The sequence below is a fragment of the Ranitomeya variabilis genome, chromosome 1, assembly GCF_051348905.1.
Source record: "Ranitomeya variabilis isolate aRanVar5 chromosome 1, aRanVar5.hap1, whole genome shotgun sequence".
Taxonomy (NCBI): domain Eukaryota; kingdom Metazoa; phylum Chordata; class Amphibia; order Anura; family Dendrobatidae; genus Ranitomeya; species Ranitomeya variabilis.
Genome location: NC_135232.1, coordinates 125,568,439 through 125,586,535, shown reverse-complemented (window position 1 = coordinate 125,586,535; position 18,097 = coordinate 125,568,439).

Sequence of the window (18,097 nt, the reverse complement as noted above, 5' to 3'; positions counted from 1 at the left end):
CACTGATTGATGTAGTGGTTTTTTTTTTAAGGTACATTTTAGAACCCAACTCAAGCAAAAAAATAAATAGGCTTTCTATGGCCCACTGAGTGAGAGATGGCACACACAGGAGTGACACACAAGCCCTGACTGAGGCCAATATTTTTCTCCCACTGATTGATGGAGTTTTTTTTTTTTTTAAGGTAGATTTTTGAACCCAAATCAAGGAAAAAAATAAATAGGCTTTCTATGGCCCACAATTTGAGAGAGAGAGGTGGCACACCCAGGAGTCAAGACTGGCACACAAGCTGAAAGGGCAATATTAATCTCCCACTGTTTTTTTTTTATTTTTTTTTTTCAGGGAGACTTTAGAAACCAAATAATAAAATAAAAAAAATGAATAAATAGGCTTTCTATGGCCCAATGAATGAGAGATGGCACACACAGGAGTGGCACACAAGCCCTGACTGAGGCCAATATTTTTCTCCCACTGATTGATGTAGTGTTTTTTTGTTAAGGTAGATTTTAGAACCCAAATCAAGCAAAAAAATAAATAGGCTTTCTATGGCCCACTGAGTGAGATATGGCACACACAGGAGTGGCACACAAGCCCTGACTGAGGCCAATATTTTTCTCCCACTGATTGATGGAGTTTTTTTTTTTTAAGGTAGATTTTCGAACCCAAATCAAGGAAAAAAATAAATAGGCTTTCTATGGCCCACAATTTGAGAGAGAGAGGTGGCACACCCAGGAGTCAAGACTGGCACACAAGCTGAAAGGGCAATATTAATCTTCCACTGTTTTTTTTTTATTTTTTTTTTCAGGGAGACTTTAGAAACCAAATAATAAAATAAAAAAAATGAATAAATAGGCTTTCTATGGCCCAATGAATGAGAGATGGCACACACAGGAGTGGCACACAAGCCCTGACTGAGGCCAATATTTTTCTCCCACTGATTGATGTAGTGTTTTTTTGTTAAGGTAGATTTTCGAACCCAAATCAAGGAAAAAAATAAATAGGCTTTCTATGGCCCACTGAGTGAGAGATGGCACACACAGGAGTGGCACACAAGCCCTGACTGAGGCCAATATTTTTCTCCCACTGATTGATGTAGTGGGTTTTTTTTTAAGGTACATTTTAGAACCCAACTCAAGCAAAAAAATAAATAGGCTTTCTATGGCCCACTGAGTGAGAGATGGCACACACAGGAGTGACACACAAGCCCTGACTGAGGCCAATATTTTTCTCCCACTGATTGATGGAGTTTTTTTTTTTTTTAAGGTAGATTTTTGAACCCAAATCAAGGAAAAAAATAAATAGGCTTTCTATGGCCCACAATTTGAGAGAGAGAGGTGGCACACCCAGGAGTCAAGACTGGCACACAAGCTGAAAGGGCAATATTAATCTCCCACTGTTTTTTTTTTATTTTTTTTTTTCAGGGAGACTTTAGAAACCAAATAATAAAATAAAAAAAATGAATAAATAGGCTTTCTATGGCCCAATGAATGAGAGATGGCACACACAGGAGTGGCACACAAGCCCTGACTGAGGCCAATATTTTTCTCCCACTGATTGATGTAGTGTTTTTTTGTTAAGGTAGATTTTCGAACCCAAATCAAGGAAAAAAATAAATAGGCTTTCTATGGCCCACTGAGTGAGAGATGGCACACACAGGAGTGGCACACAAGCCCTGACTGAGGCCAATATTTTTCTCCCACTGATTGATGTAGTGTTTTTTTGTTAAGGTAGATTTTAAAACCCAAATCAAGGAAAAAAATAAATAGGCTTTCTATGGCCCACTCAGTGAGAGATGGCACACACAGTGATGGCACTCTAGCAGAAATGCCAATCTTAATCTCCCACAAAAAAACAAAAAAAAAAAACAGGGACTGTCCTACAATTACTATCTCCCTGCAGTAATCTCAGCCAGGTATGGCAGGCAGCAATAGGAGTGGACTGATGCACAAATTAAATAAAAAGTGTGGACAAACAAAAAAGATAGCTGTGCAGAAAGGAAGGAACAAGAGGATATGTGCTTTGAAAAAAGCAGTTGGTTTCCACAGTGGCGTACACACAGCAATACAGCTATCAGGGAGCCTTCAAGGGCAGCCCAATGAGCTACAGCGCTGAGAGAAAAAAAAAAATGTAGCTTCCACTGTCCCTGCACACTGAAGGTGGTGTTGGACAGTGGAAATCGCTACAGCACAAGCGGTTTGGTGGTTTATGGACCCTGCCTAACGCTCTCACTGCTTGTGACGAAGCGGCAGCAACCTCTCCCTAAGCTCAGATCAGCAGCAGTGAGATGGCAGTCGGCGGGAACGCCCCTTTATAGCCCCTGTGACGCCGCAGACAGCAAGCCAATCACTGCAATGCCCTTCTCTAAGATGGTGGGGACCAGGACCTATGTCATCACGCTGCCCACACTCTGCGTTCACCTTCATTGGCTGAGAAATGGCACTTTTCGCGTCATTGAAACGCGACTTTGGCGCGAAAGTCGCGTACCGCATGGCCGATGCAACGCTGGGATCGGCTCGGTTTCATGAGACGTCGACTTTGCCAAAAGTCGGCGACTTTTGAAAATGAACGACCCGTTTTGCTCAACCCTAATCGCCACCCCTTATACCCAAATTAAACTGGTCAATCCCTCTAATTTGAAAGGGCCACTGTCACCCGCCTCCAGCCGTTATAAACTAAAAGAGCCACCTTGTGCAGCAGTAATGCTGCATTCTAACAAGGTGGCTCTTTTAGTTTTAGGTTCAAGTATACCCAAAATAAAGCGTTTTGATACTTAGCCACAATACCGGTCTCTAGCCCCCTCAGCGCTGTTTACGTTTCAAAACCAGCACCTGCGCTGTGTACTACTGTGCTGCGCAGGCGCAGTAAGCTCTGCCCATCTGACATCCCAGCCAGGCTTGCAGACTGCGCCTGTGTGGGCAGTGCGGCCACCCACCTTTGGAATCCCAGCCCCGCACTGTGTTATGCATTATGCAGAGTGCGGGGCTGGGATTCACAAGCAGGGCGACCGCACAGGCGCAGTCTGCAAGCCTGGCTGTGACGTCAGATGGCCAGTGCTCACTGCGCCTGCGCAGCACAGTAGTACACAGCACAGGCACCGGTTTTGAAGCGTAAACAGCGCTGAGGGGGCGGCGACGAAAGCCCCTGAAGATTGGAGTGACGGCAGAGTAACGGTTCAAGCTGGGGAGTGAGGACCCGCCTCCCTGGCTAGAGACCGGTATTGTGGGTAAGTATCAAAATGCTTTATTTTGGGTATACTTGAACCTAAAACTAAAAGAGCCACCTTGTTAGAATGCAGCATTACTGCTGCACAGGGTGGCTCTTTTAGTTTATAACGGCTGGAGGGGGTGACAGTGGCCCTTTAAGGGTGGTAGGCTCACTATTGTGAAACTGTCTAAAATGACTTGGGATTGTTTTAAGAAGTGAAGGATCGGCCACTGACTTGGCAGCACAAATGTCCTGCACATGCTCCCATACACGTACTCTCAGCTCTCTCGATGTGAAGCCAATATAAATTTTTGAACAGCCACACGTATCATAATAAATAACGTTCGTACTGCAAGATATCCGATATTGAATATCGAACTGTTTTTTTTTTCCATTAGAAGAGCAGAACGTGGTGCAGCGCAGGACATTTGTGCAGGCAAGACAGTGGCCACACGGTGCAGAGCCAGGTGTAGGGTCCCTGGAGCCAAAAGGATTGGTGGGAGTAGGAACATAATGACTTTTCACCACAACATCATTGAGGTTTCTAGACCTCCTAGCAGTCATAGAGGGATTACTCAGGATGGGACGGACGTTCCAGTGATGCTCTTGGACGTGTGTATACAGTGCATCCAAAAAACGCAGAGTGTTACTACCTCCGATTACAGCTTCACACTGTCCGTGGGCCAACTTCTTTCACAGATTTGAAAATAATTGATGGAGAGCTGTGTCAAACGTCAAGCATGCCAAAAGCGTGGTCTGATCAAAGACAATCAACACTGGGACATGACATTGCAAGAAGCATCTCTCACTTTCCACCTCAACTAAAAGCCCTTTTCGCTATAATTATTACAACCTGCGCACCTTCCAATCCCTGTGCACTTTGGGACAAATACAAAGAATATCTTAGTGAAGATATTCTTAGAGTGCAAAGGAGAATTAATCCAGACTTAAATTTCACTACTGACATATTCAACAAAGCCCTCTTCATTTTAGAAGAAAGGTGCATGTTGTGAATTCCGTTCTTGAACTCCCTCCTGTGGTCATGAATGATACTTCGGTGAGTTCTGTCCGCGGACTCCCTCTGGTGGCTGAGTGGAACTGCTGGTTCTGAGGTTGCTTCCTCAGCTGCCCTCGTTTGCGGCTAGGCTGGCTTCTCTATTTAACTCCACTCAGATCGTTACTCCATGCCAGCTGTCAATGTATCAGTACTGGTTCAGATCTCTCTCGGATCTTTCTGATGACCTGTCTACTCCAGCAGAAGCTAAGTCCCTACTAGTTCATTTGTTGTTCATTGTGTACTGAATATATTTCTTAGTACTTGCTACGTTCTAGTCCAGCTTGCTAACATGATATTGCCTTGCTAGCTGGAAGCTCTGGGTTGCAGAGTGGCACCACCGCACCGTGAGTCGGTGCGGGGGTCTTTTTGCACACTCTGCGTGGCTTTTTGTAGTTTTTTGTGCTGACCGCATAGATCCCTTTCCTATCCTCAGTCTATTTAGTAAGTCTGGCCTCCTTTGCTGAAACCTGTTTCATCCCTGTGTTTGTGACTTTCCTCTTAACTCACAGTTAATATATGTGGGGGGCTGCCTTTACCTTTGGGGAATTTCTCTGAGGCAAGGTAAGGCTTATTTTCCTATCTTTAGGGGTAGTTAGCTCTTAGGCTGTGAAGAGGCGTCTAGGGAGAGTTAGGTACGCTCCACAGCTATTTCTAGTGTGTGTGTTATAGGATTAGGATTTGCGGTCAGCAGAGTTCCCACTTCCCAGAGCTTGTCCTGTCTTCTAGTTTAACCATCAGGTCATTCCAGGTGCACCTAACCACCAGGTCCATAACAGTACAGCTGGCCCACAAAGTGTTAATGCATCTCAATAGAGGGATAAGAGAAGTTCTGAGACCATTTTTTTTTTCTCTGCAGTGTGTTTTGTCTTTCTTTTCCCCTTAACCTCTGGGTGGTTCAGGACTCAGGTGTAGATATGGACATTCAAGGTCTGTCCTCTTGTGTTGATCACCTCACTGCGAGGGTACAAAGCATTCAAGATTATGTAGTTTAGAATCCTATGTTAGAGCCTAGAATTCCAATTCCTGATTTGTTTTTTGGAGATAGATCTAAATTTCTGAATTTCAAAAATAATTGTAAACTGTTTCTTGCTTTGAAACCCCGCTCCTCTGGTGACCCCATTCAGCAAGTAAAAATCATTATTTCATTGTTACGTGGCGACCCACAAGACTGGGCATTCTCCCTTGCGCCAGGAGATCCTGCATTGCTTAATGTAGATGTGTTTTTTCTGGCGCTTGGATTGCTAAGTCTGTGGATCAGGCAGAGAAAATCTTGCTAGCTTTGTGTCAAGGTCAGGATGAAGCGGAGGTATATTGCCAGAAGTTTAGAAAGTGGTCTGTGCTTACTCAATGGAATGAGTGTGCCCTTGCAGCAATTTTCAGAAAAGGTCTTTCTGAAGCCCTTAAGGATGTTATGGTGGGGTTTCCCACGCCTGCTGGTCTGAATGAATCAATTTCCTTGGCCATTCAGATCGATCGGCGCTTGCGTGAACGCAAGGTTGTGCACCATTTGGCGGTGTCCTCTGAGCAGAGGCCTGAGCCTATGCAATGTGATAGGACTTTGACCAGAGCTGAACGGCAAGAACACAGACGTCAGAATGGGCTGTGTTTTTACTGTGGTGACTTCACTCATGCTATCTCTGATTGTCCTAAGCGCTCTAAGCGGTTCGCTAGGTCTGTCACCATTGGTACTGTACAGCCTAAATTTCTTTTGTCCGTTACTCTGATTTGCTCTTTGTCGTCCTACTCTGTTATGGCATTTGTGGACTCAGGCGCTGCCCTGAATTTGATGGACTTGGAGTTTGCCAGGCGCTGTGGTTTTTTCTTGGAGCCCTTGCAGTATCCTCTTCCATTAAGGGGAATTGATGCTACGCCTTTGGCCAAGAATAAGCCTCAGTACTGGACTCAGTTGACCATGTGCATGGCTCCTGCACATCAGGAAGATGTTCGCTTTTTGGTGTTGCATAATTTGCATGATGTGGTCGTGTTGGGTTTGCCATGGCTGTTGTGATTCGGTTATTTGGCTCCCCCAGTGGTCGATTGTGGTACTGGTGTCTTGTGAGCTTTTCACCTGTTTCTATCAGGATGTGGGAGTTTCCTATTTAGCCTTGTTCCTCAGTCATTCCAATGCCGGCCATCAATGTAACCAGTGTCTTTCTGTTGCATGTACCTGCTCCCAGTCTGCTGACCAGCTAAGTTGGACATTTCTGTCCTTAGTCTATTTTTGTATGTTTTGTCCAGTTTGCAGTTATGTGATTCTCTGCAGCTGGAAGATCTTGTGGGCTGAAATTGCCACTCCGGTGCCATGAGTTGGCACATGAGTTTAAGGTAATTTCAGGATGGTTTTTGATAGGGTTTTGTAGCTGACTGCGAAGTCCATTATTGTATCCTTCTGCTATCTAGTTAGTGGGCCTCGCTGTGCTAAATCTGTTTTCATACTACGTTTGTCTTTTCACCTTAACTCACCGTTATTATATGTGGGGGGCTACTATCTCCTGTGGGGAATTTTCCTCTGGAGGCAAGCCAGGACTGTGTTTCATCTATTAGGGGTAGTTAGTCCTCCGGCTGGTGCGAGACGTCTAGCGAAAACGTAGGCACGTTCCCTGGCTACTATTAGTTGTGTGTATAGGTTTAGCATCGCGGTCAGCTCTAGTTTCCATCACCCGAGAGCTTGTCTGTTTTTCTATGTTTCTGATGTTCCCCTGCCATTGGGAACCATAACAGTATGGCCGGCCTACATGTTTAATCTATGGGCTGAAGCAGGAGAGAAAAAGGAACTGTGTGGAATTTTTTTTTTTTTTTCTCTGAAGTTGCACTCCAGCTCTAATTGCAGTCTCCTGCTTTCCTCTCCTCTTAACCCCTGAATGGCTCAGATTTTATCTGTTGAAATATGGATCTCCAGAGTCTGGCTACAAATTTGAATAATCTTGCTGCTAAAGTTCAGAATATACAAGATTTTGTTATACATGCTCCTCGGTCTGAACCTAAAATTCCTTTACCAGAGTTTTTCTCCGGAGATCGATCTTGTTTTCTGAATTTTAAATACAATTGTAAATTGTTTCTTTCTCTGAGATCTCACTCTGCTGGAGATCCTGCACAGCAGGTTAAAATAGTGATTTCATTATTGCGGGGTGACCCTCAAAATTGGGGATTTTCATTGGCGCCAGGGGATCCTGCGTTGCTCAATGTGGATGCGTTTTTTCTGGCCTTAGGGTTGCTTTATGAGGAACCTAATTTAGAGATACAGGCTGAAAAGGCCTTGATAGCCCTCTCTCAGGGGCAAGATGAAGCCGAAATATATTGCCAAAAATTTCGAAAATGGTCTGTGCTTACTCAGTGGAATGAGTGCGCTCTGGCGGCAAATTTCAGAGAAGGTCTCTCTGATGCCGTAAAAGACGTCATGGTGGGGTTTCCTACGCCTACGGGTCTGAATGAGTCCATGACAATGGCTATTCAGATTGATCGGCGTCTACGGGAACGCAAACCTGTGCACCATTTGGCGGTGTCTTCTGAGAGGGTACCAGAGAGTATGCAATGTGATAGTTTTCTGTCCAGAAGCGAACGACAGAATTATAGGTGCAAAAATAAGTTGTGCTTCTATTGTGGGAATTCAACTCATGTTATATCAGCATGCTCAAAACGAACAAACAAAGTTGCTAAATCCTCTGCTATTGGCACTTTGCAGTCCAAGTTTATTTTGTCTGTGACTTTAATTTGTTCGTTATCTTCTATTGTCGCGGATGCTTATGTGGATTCTGGTGCCGCTTTGAGTCTTATGGATTGGTCCTTTGCCAGGCGCTGTGGGTTTGATCTAGAGCCTCTGGAAGTCCCTATACCTTTAAAGGGTATTGATTCTACACCATTGGCTAGTAATAAACCACAATACTGGACACAAGTGACTATGCGTATGACTCCAGACCATCAGGAGGTGATTCGCTTCCTTGTGTTGTTTAATCTACATGATGTATTAGTGCTGGGATTGCCATGGTTGCAAACCCATAACCCAGTCCTTGACTGGAAAACAATGTCTGTACTAAGCTGGGGATGTCAGGGTAATCATGGGGGCGCACCTTTGGTTTCCATTGCTTCATCTATTCCCTCTGAGATCCCGGCTTTTTTGTCTGATTATTGTGATGTTTTTGAGGAGTCTACTCTTAATTCTCTTCCCCCTCACAGAGATTGTGATTGCGCCATAGATTTGATTCCTGGCAGTAAATTTCCTAAGGGTCGTTTATTCAATCTGTCTGTACCTGAACATGCTGCTATGCGAGAGTATATTAGGGAGTCCTTGGAAAAAGGACATATTCGTCCTTCTTCGTCTCCTTTAGGAGCAGGGTTCTTTTTTGTAGCCAAAAGAGATGGTTCTTTGAGACCTTGTATTGATTATAGACTCTTAAATAAGATCACAGTCAAATATCAGTATCCTTTGCCATTGCTGACAGATTTATTTGCTCGCATTAAGGGAGCTAAGTGGTTCTCTAAGATTGATCTTCGCGGTGCGTATAATTTGGTGCGAATTAAGCAGGGGGATGAGTGGAAAACCGCATTTAATACGCCCGAGGGCCATTTTGAGTATTTGGTAATGCCTTTTGGTTTGTCAAATGCCCCTTCGGTCTTTCAGTCTTTTATGCACAATATTTTCCGTGAATATCTGGATAAATTCATGGTTGTGTATCTGGATGATGTCTTGATTTTTTCGGATGACTGGGAGTCTCATGTTCAACAGGTTAGGAAGGTTTTTCAGGTTTTGCGGACCAATTCTCTGTTTGTAAAGGGTGCAAAGTGTGTTTTTGGGGTTCAGAAGATTTCTTTTCTGGGGTACATTTTTTCCCCTTCTTCTATTGAGATGGATCCTGTTAAGGTTCGGGCAATTTGTGACTGGACGCAGCCGACTTCTCTTAAGAGCCTTCAGAAATTTTTGGGCTTTGCTAATTTTTATCGTCGATTCATAACTGGTTTTTCTAGCGTGGTCAAGCCTTTGACTGATTTGACTAAAAAAGGTGCTGATGTTGCCGATTGGTCTCCTGCTGCTCTGGAGGCCTTTCGAGAGCTTAAGCGCCGCTTTTCTTCTGCCCCTGTGTTGCGCCAGCCTGATGTTTCACTTCCTTTTCAGGTGGAAGTTGATGCTTCCGAGATTGGAGCGGGGGCGGTTTTGTCACAGAAAAGTTCAGATGGTTCAGTGATGAGACCTTGTGCGTTCTTTTCTCAAAAATTTTCGCCCGCCGAGCGAAACTATGATGTTGGTAATCGGGAGCTTTTCGCGATGAAATGGGCATTCGAGGAGTGGCGTCATTGGCTTGAGGGTGCTAGACATCAGGTGGTGGTCTTGACTGATCACAAGAATTTGATTTATCTTGAGTCGGCCAGACGTCTGAATCCTAGACAGGCGCGCTGGTCGTTGTTTTTCTCTCGGTTTAATTTTGTGGTCTCGTATCTGCCAGGTACTAAAAATGTGAAGGCTGATGCCCTTTCTAGGAGTTTTGAACCTGATTTCCCTGGTGATTCCAAACCTACGGGTATCCTTAAGGATGGGGTGATATTGTCTGCTGTCTCCCCTGACCTGCGACATGCTTTACAAGAGTTTCAGGCGGATCGGCCTGATCGTTGTCCACCTGGTAGATTGTTTGTGCCGGATGAGTGGACCAGTAGAGTCATCCCGGAGGTTCATTCTTCTGCGTTGGCAGGTCATCCGGGAATTTTTGGTACCAGGGATTTGGTGGCTAGGTCCTTCTGGTGGCCTTCCCTGTCTCGGGACGTGCGTACTTTTGTGCAGTCTTGTGATGTTTGTGCTCGGGCCAAGCCTTGTTGTTCTCGGGCTAGTGGATTGTTGTTGTCCTTGCCTATTCCTAAGAGGCCTTGGACACACATCTCTATGGATTTTATTTCTGATCTCCCTGTTTCTCAGAAAATGTCTGTCATCTGGGTGGTGTGTGACCGTTTTTCTAAGATGGTTCATTTGGTACCTTTGCCCAAGTTGCCTTCCTCATCTGAGTTGGTGCCTCTGTTTTTTCAGAATGTGGTTCGGTTGCATGGTATCCCGGAGAATATAGTTTCTGACAGGGGATCTCAGTTTGTGTCCAGATTTTGGCGGGCGTTTTGTGCCAGGATGGGCTTTGATTTGTCTTTTTCGTCTGCATTTCATCCTCAGACGAATGGCCAGACGGAGCGTACTAATCAGACCTTGGAGACTTATTTGAGGTGTTTTGTGTCTGCTGATCAGGATGACTGGGTCACCTTTTTGCCGTTGGCAGAGTTTGCCCTTAATAATCAGGCCAGTTCTGCCACTTTGGTTTCCCCTTTCTTTTGCAATTCGGGGTTCCATCCTCGTTTTTCATCTGGTCAGGTGGAATCTTCGGATTGTCCTGGAGTGGATACTATGGTGGACAGGTTGCATCGTATTTGGGGTCAGGTGGTGGACAATTTAAAGTTGTCCCAGGAGAGGACTCAGCATTTTGCTAATCGCCATCGTTGTGTTGGTCCTCGTCTTCGTGTTGGGGACTTGGTGTGGTTGTCTTCCCGTTTTGTCCCTATGAGGGTCTCTTCTCCTAAGTTTAAGCCTCGGTTCATCGGTCCTTATAGGATTTTGGAAATTCTTAACCCTGTGTCTTTTCGTTTGGACCTCCCAGCATCCTTTGCTATCCATAATGTTTTCCATCGGTCGTTATTGCGGAGGTATGAGGTGCCAGTTGTGCCTTCTGTTGAGCCTCCTGCTCCTGTGCTGGTTGAGGGTGAATTGGAGTACGTGGTGGAGAAAATCTTGGATTCCCGTGTTTCCAGACGGAGACTTCAATATCTGGTTAAGTGGAAGGGCTACGGTCAGGAGGATAATTCTTGGGTTTCAGCTTCAGATGTTCATGCCTCTGATTTGGTCCGTGCCTTTCATAGGGCTCATCCAGATCGCCCTGGTGGTTCTTGTGAGGGTTCGGTGCCCCCTCCTTAAGGGGGGGTACTGTTGTGATTCGGTTATTTGGCTCCCCCAGTGGTCGCTTGTGGTACTGGTGTCTTGTGAGCTTTTCACCTGTTTCTATCAGGATGTGGGAGTTTCCTATTTAGCCTTGTTCCTCAGTCATTCCAATGCCGGCCATCAATGTAACCAGTGTCTTTCTGTTGCATGTACCTGCTCCCAGTCTGCTGACCAGCTAAGTTGGACATTTCTGTCCTTAGTCTATTTTTGTATGTTTTGTCCAGTTTGCAGTTATGTGATTCTCTGCAGCTGGAAGATCTTGTGGGCTGAAATTGCCACTCCGGTGCCATGAGTTGGCACATGAGTTTAAGGTAATTTCAGGATGGTTTTTGATAGGGTTTTGTAGCTGACTGCGAAGTCCACTATTGTATCCTTCTGCTATCTAGTTAGTGGGCCTCGCTGTGCTAAATCTGTTTTCATACTACGTTTGTCTTTTCACCTTAACTCACCGTTATTATATGTGGGGGGCTACTATCTCCTGTGGGGAATTTTCCTCTGGAGGCAAGCCAGGACTGTGTTTCATCTATTAGGGGTAGTTAGTCCTCCGGCTGGTGCGAGACGTCTAGCGAAAACGTAGGCACGTTCCCTGGCTACTATTAGTTGTGTGTATAGGTTTAGCATCGCAGTCAGCTCTAGTTTCCATCACCCGAGAGCTTGTCCATTTTTCTATGTTTCTGATGTTCCCCTGCCATTGGGAACCATAACACATGGCTACAGGTCCATAATCCAGTATTGGATTGGAAATCAATGTCTGTGTCCAGTTGGGGTTGTCAAGGGGTACATGGTGACATTCCGTTGTTGTCAATTTCTCCTTCTACTCCTTCTGAAGTCCCTGAGTTTTTGTTGGATTATCGAGATGTATTCGATGTGCCCAAATCCAGTGCCCTACCTCCTCATAGGGATTGTGATTGTGCTATTAATTTGATTCCTGGTAGTAAATTTCCTAAGGGACGGCTTTTCAATTTATCTGTGCCGGAACACGCCGCTATGCGGAGTTATATAAAGGAGTCCTTGTAGAAAGGGCATATTCGCCCATCGTCGTCACCGTTGGGAGCAGGGTTCTTTTTTGTGGCCAAGAAGGATGGTTCTCTGAGACCCTGTATAGATTACCGCCTTCTCAATAAAATCACGGTTAAATTTCAGTACCCTTTGCATCTACTGTCTGATTTGTTTGCTCGTATTAAGGGGGCTAGTTGGTTCACCAAGATAGATCTTCGAGGGGCGTATAATCTTGTGCGTATTAAACAGGGCGATGAATGGAAAACAGCATTTAATACGCCCGAGGGCCATTTTGAGTACCTGGTGATGCCATTCGGGCTTTTTAATGCTCCATCTGTGTTTCAGTCCTTTATGCATGACATCTTCCGAAAGTATTTGGATAGATTCATTATTGTATATTTGGATGATATTTTGGTCTTTTCGGATGATTGGGAGTCTCATGTGAAGCAGGTCAGAATGGTGTTCCAGGTTCTTCGTGCTAATTATTTGTTTGTGAAGGGGTCTAAATGTCTCTTCGGAGTTCAGAAGGTTTCCTTTTTGGGTTTCATTTTTTCCCCTTCTACTGTCGAGATGGATCCTGTTAAAGTTCAGGCCATTTATGATTGGACTCAGCCTACATCTGTGAAGAGCCTTCAGAAATTCTTGGGCTTTGCTAATTTTTACAGTCGCTTCATCGCTAATTTTTCTAGTGTTGTTAAACCGTTGACTGATTTGACCAAGAAAGGTGCTGATGTGGTGAATTGGTCCTCTGCGGCCGTTGAGGCTTTTCGGGAGTTGAAACGTCGTTTCTCTTCGGCCCCTGTGTTGTGTCAGCCAGATGTTTCGCTCCCTTTTCAGGTCGAAGTTGATGCTTCTGAGATTGGAGCAGGGGCTGTTTTGTCTCAAAGATCTTCTGATGGCTCTGTGATGAAGCCATGTGCTTTCTTTTCTAGAAAGTTTTCGCCTGCTGAGCGTAATTATGATGTTGGCAATCGGGAGTTGTTGGCTATGAAGTGGGCGTTCGAGGACTGGCGACATTGGCTTGAGGGAGCCAAGCATCGCATAGTGATCTTAACGGATCACAAGAATCTGACTTATCTCGAGTCTGCTAAGCGGTTGAATCATAGACAGGCTCGATGGTCGCTGTTTTTTTCCCGTTTCAATTTTGTGGTTTCATACCTTCCGGGTTCTAAGAATGTGAAGGCCGATGCCCTTTCAAGGAGTTTTGTGCCTGATTCCCCGGGAGTTCCTGAGCTGGCTGGTATTCTCAAAGAGGGGGTAATTCTGTCTGCCATCTCACCTGATTTGCGGCGGGCGCTGCAGGAGTTTCAGGCTGATAGACCTGACCGTTGTCCAGCAGAAAAACTGTTTGTCCCTGATAGATGGACTAGTAGAGTTATCTCTGAGGTTCATTGTTCGGTGTTGGCTGGTCATTCTGGGAATTTTGGAACCAGAGATTTGGTGGCTAGGTCCTTTTGGTGGCCTTCCTTGTCACGGGATGTGCGTTCTTTTGTGCAGTCTTGTGGGACTTGTGCTCGGGCCAAGCCCTGCTGTTCTCGTGCCAGTGGGTTACTTTTGCCCTTGCCAGTCCCGAAAAGGCCTTGGACGCATGTTTCCATGGATTTTATTTCAGATCTCCCTGTCTCTCAAAGGATGTCGGTCATCTGGGTGGTTTGTGATCGCTTCTCTAAGATGGTCCATTTGGTACCCTTGCCTAAATTACCTTCCTCCTCTGATTTGGTTCCACTATTTTTCCAGCATGTGGTTCGTTTGCATGGCATTCCGGAGAACATCGTGTCAGACAGAGGTTCCCAGTTTGTTTCAAGGTTTTGGCGGTCCTTTTGTGCTAAGATGGGCATTGATTTGTCTTTCTCTTCGGCTTTCCATCCTCAGACAAATGGCCAAGCCGAACGAACTAATCAGACTTTGGAGACCTATCTGAGATGCTTTGTTTCTTCTGATCAGGATGATTGGGTGACCTTCTTGCCATTGGCTGAGTTCGCCCTTAATAATCGGGCCAGTTTGGCTACTTTGGTTTCGCCTTTTTTTTGTAATTCTGGTTTTCATCCTCGTTTTTCTTCAGGGCAGGTTGAGCCTTCGGACTGTCCTGGTGTGGATTCTGTGGTGGACAGGTTGCAGCAAATTTGGACTCATATAGTGGACAATTTGACATTGTCCCAGGAGAAGGCTCAATGTTTCGCCAACCGCCGTCGCTGTGTTGGTCCCAGACTTCGTGTTGGGGATTTGGTTTGGTTGTCGTCTCGTCATGTTAGGGTTTCTTCTCCTAAGTTTAAGCCTCATTTCATTGGTCCTTATAAGATTTCTGAAATTCTCAATCCTGTGTCGTTTCGTTTGGCCCTTCCAGCTTCTTTTGCCATCCATAATGTGTTCCATAGGTCGTTGTTGCGGAGATATGTGGCGCCTATGGTTCCCTCCGTTGAACCTCCTGCTCCGGTGTTGGTCGAGGGGGAGTTGGAGAATGTGGTGGAGAAGATTTTAGATTCTCGTATTTCGAGACGGAAACTTCAGTACCTGGTCAAATGGAAGGGCTATGGTCAGGAGGATAATTCCTGGGTTTTTGCCTCCAATGTCCATGCGGCCGAGTTGGTTCGTGCCTTTCATTTGGCTCGTCCTGATCGGCCTGGGGGCTCTTATGAGGGTTCGGTGACCCCTCCTCAAGGGGGGGGTACTGTTGTGAATTCCGTTCTTGAACTCCCTCCTGTGGTCATGAATGATACTTCGGCGAGTTCTGTCCGTGGACTCCCTCTGGTGGCTGTGAGTGGAACTGCTGGTTCTGAGGTTGCTTCCTCAGCTGCCCTCGTTTGCGGCTAGGCTGGCTTCTCTATTTAACTCCACTCAGATCGTTACTCCATGCCAGCTGTCAATGTATCAGTACTGGTTCAGATCTCTCTCGGATCTTTCTGATGACCTGTCTACTCCAGCAGAAGCTAAGTCCCTACTAGTTCATTTGTTGTTCATTGTGTACTGAATATATTTCTTAGTACTTGCTACGTTCTAGTCCAGCTTGCTAACATGATATTGCCTTGCTAGCTGGAAGCTCTGGGTTGCAGAGTGGCACCTCCGCACCGTGAGTCGGTGCGGGGGTCTTTTTGCACACTCTGCGTGGCTTTTTGTAGTTTTTTGTGCTGACCGCATAGATCCCTTTCCTATCCTCAGTCTATTTAGTAAGTCTGGCCTCCTTTGCTGAAACCTGTTTCATCCCTGTGTTTGTGACTTTCCTCTTAACTCACAGTTAATATATGTGGGGGGCTGCCTTTACCTTTGGGGAATTTCTCTGAGGCAAGGTAAGGCTTATTTTCCTATCTTTAGGGGTAGTTAGCTCTTAGGCTGTGAAGAGGCGTCTAGGGAGAGTTAGGTACGCTCCACAGCTATTTCTAGTGTGTGTTATAGGATTAGGATTTGCGGTCAGCAGAGTTCCCACTTCCCAGAGCTTGTCCTGTCTTCTAGTTTAACCATCAGGTCATTCCAGGTGCACCTAACCACCAGGTCCATAACAGGTGCATATCTATCAATAGTAAAATAGAATTAGGTTTACCAGCACCAAATCGACCATACTTTGATATTATGAACACAGATATTCTTCAAGAAAGAAGCTATGATTTGGAAAAATATAAATAATTTGTCATATTAAATTAGCCTCTTTTGGTTGATGACCAAAGATCGGCCTATATGACAATTATGGCTCAAATTTCCAGTGGAAATGGGGGACTATTTTTCCTAGATGCATCAGGAGGTACTGGTAAAACATTTTTAATTAATTTGCTGTTTGCAGAAATTCACTAAAACAATGAGATTGCCTTGGCTGTTGCATCATCTGGGATTGCGGCCACTCTCTTAGATGGATTGCTCTTAAATCTAGCGCTGTCAGAAAATCCTGTCTGTAATATAACTAAGGGCTCTGGGAAAGCAAAGGTATTGCAAACTTGCAAAGTAATTGTTTGGGATGAATGTACCATGGTGCACAACAAAGCAGTCGAGGCCCTTGATCACACCTTGAAAGATCTGCGGGGAACTGATCGTTTAATGGGGGAAATTGCGGTAATTTTTGCAGGTGACTTCTGCCAGACATTACCTGTTCTTAAGGGAGCAACACCAGCGGATGAGCTGAATGCCTGTCTAAAAGCTTCTTATCTTTTGCTTATTTTGTTATTGAAGCCACTATACTTATGGGAAACTCTAAGGCTGGAGTCACACACAATGTATAAAAATACGGTCCATTTTTTACAGACCAAATACACAGAAATGTTCCCTGAACATTGATCCATATGTCATCAGTAGGCAAGGTGTGGCTGCGTATTTTGCGCATGTAAACCTCCGTATATAATCGGTATGGCATCCGTACAGCGAGATTTTCTCGCTAGCTTGCAAAATGGACATAGAATGGATCCATGGGCTCAAATATTCGTGAAAACATATATACATATATATATAAATATGTCAGTGAAACACATATATATATTTATATTTATTACAGCGCTAGATAGCTTAAAAGCCGGCAATTCAATTGCCGGCTTTTGCTATCTCCTTATCAAACCCGACAGGATATGAGACATGGTTTACATACTGTAAACCATTTCATATCCCTTATTTTTTTACATATCCCTCACTACTAATGTTAGAAGTGTCTGTTGCAAAAATTTGGGGGCTCTAGATGTTAAAATAAAGGGTTAAATCATGGAAAAAACTGGCGTGGGCTCCCACACAATTTTCTTCGCCAGAGTGGAAAAGCCAGTGACTAAGGGCAGATATTAATAGCCTAGAGAGAGACCATGGTTATTGCCCCTCCCTTGGCTAAAAACATCTGCCCCCAGCCACCTCAGAAAAGGCAGATCTGTAAGATGCACCTATTCTGGCACTTAGCCTCTTTCTTCCCACTCCCCTGTAGCAGTGGGATATGGGGTAACAAAGGGTTAATGTCACCTTGCTAATGTAAGGTGACATTAAGCCTAGTTAATAGTGTTGAGCGATACCGTCCGATACTTGAAAGTATCGGTATCGGAAAGTATCGGCCGATACCGGCAAAATATCGGATCCAATCCGATACCGATACCCGATACCAATACAAGTCAATGGGACTCATGTATCGGACGGTATTCCTGATGGTTCCCAGGGTCTGAAGGAGAGGAAACTCTCCTTCAGGCCCTGGGAACCATATAAATGTGTAAAAGAAAGAATTAAAATAAAAAATATCGCTATACTCACCTCTCCGACGCAGCCGGGACTTCAGCGAGGGAACCGGCAGCGTTGTTTGTTTAAAATTCGCGCTATTACTTGGTTACGTGAATTCCCGGCTTGTGATTGGTCAGGTCGGCCATGTTGCCGGGACGCGGACCAATCACAGCAAGCCGTGACGAAATTACGTCACGGCTTGCTGTGATTGGTCCGCGTCCCGGCAATATGGCCGCCCTGACCAATCACAAGCCGTGACGTCACGGGAGGCTGGACACGCGCTCACTTTAAAATTGGCGCGTGTCCAGCCTCCCGTGACGTCACGGCTTGTGATTGGTTGCGCCGCGGTCAACCAATCACAAGCCGGGAGGCTGGACGCGCTCATTTTAAAATGGGCGCGTGTCCAGCCTCCCGTGACGTCACGGCTTGTGATTGGTTGCGCCGCGGTCAACCAATCACAAGCCGGGAGGCTGGACGCGCTCATTTTAAAATGGGCGCGTGTCCAGCCTCCCGTGACGTCACGGCTTGTGATTGGTTGCGCCGCGGTCAACCAATCACAAGCCGGGAGGCTGGACGCGCTCATTTTAAAATGGGCGCGTGTCCAGCCTCCCGTGACGTCACGGCTTGTGATTGGTCAGGGCGGCCATATTGCCGGGACGCGGACCAATCACAGCAAGCCGTGACGTAATTTCGTCACGGCTTGCTGTGA